Source organism: Dipodomys ordii, unplaced genomic scaffold (genome assembly GCF_000151885.1).
Source record: "Dipodomys ordii isolate 6190 unplaced genomic scaffold, Dord_2.0 Scaffold115, whole genome shotgun sequence".
Taxonomy (NCBI): Eukaryota; Metazoa; Chordata; class Mammalia; order Rodentia; family Heteromyidae; genus Dipodomys; species Dipodomys ordii.
In genome coordinates, this window is record NW_012267331.1 from 1,823,640 (window position 1) to 1,824,308 (window position 669).

Genomic DNA, 669 nt, shown 5'->3' on the forward strand with positions numbered 1-669 from the left:
GAGAGACACAGACAGCCCAGCTCTGGGGAGAACGGAGGGAGGCCAGAGCTGGGAGCCCCCCGAGAGACACAGACAGCCCAGCTCCGAGAGCACCCTGAGAGACACAGACAGCCCAGCTCCGAGAACACCAGAGAGACAGACAGCCCAGCTCCGAGAACACCTCGAGAGACACAGACAGCCCAGCTCCGAGAGCACCCTGAGAGACACAGACAGCCCAGCTCCAAGAACACCAGAGAGACAGACAGCCCAGCTCCGAGAACACCTCGAGAGACACAGACAGCCCAGCTCCGAGAGCACCCCGAGAGACGCAGACAGCCCAGCTCCAAGAACACCAGAGAGGCAGACAGCCCAACTCCGAGAACACCCCGAGAGACACAGACAGCCCAGCTCTGGGGAGAACAGAGGGAGGCCAGAGCTGGGAGCCCCCCCGAGAGACACAGACAGCCCAGCTCCGAGAGCACCCCGAGAGACACAGCCCAGCTCCAAGAACACCAGAGAGAGACACAGACAACCCAGCTCCAAGAGCACCCCGAGAGACACAGACAGCCCAGCTCCAAGAACACCAGAGAGAGACAGACACAGACAGCCCAGCTCCAAGAACACCAGAGAGACAGACAGCCCAGCTCCGGGAAGAACGGAGGGAGGAGAGCTGGGAGCACGCCAGGAGCA

At 62.2% G+C, this 669-nt stretch overlaps 1 protein-coding gene across 1 annotated transcript in view; it reads right to left on the reverse strand.

Annotated features, from left to right (window-relative positions):
* Adi1 (acireductone dioxygenase 1) overlaps positions 1-669 on the reverse strand; it is a 3,539-nt gene that overhangs the window by 1,885 nt on the left and 985 nt on the right. The gene's annotated exons all lie outside the window — the stretch shown is intronic.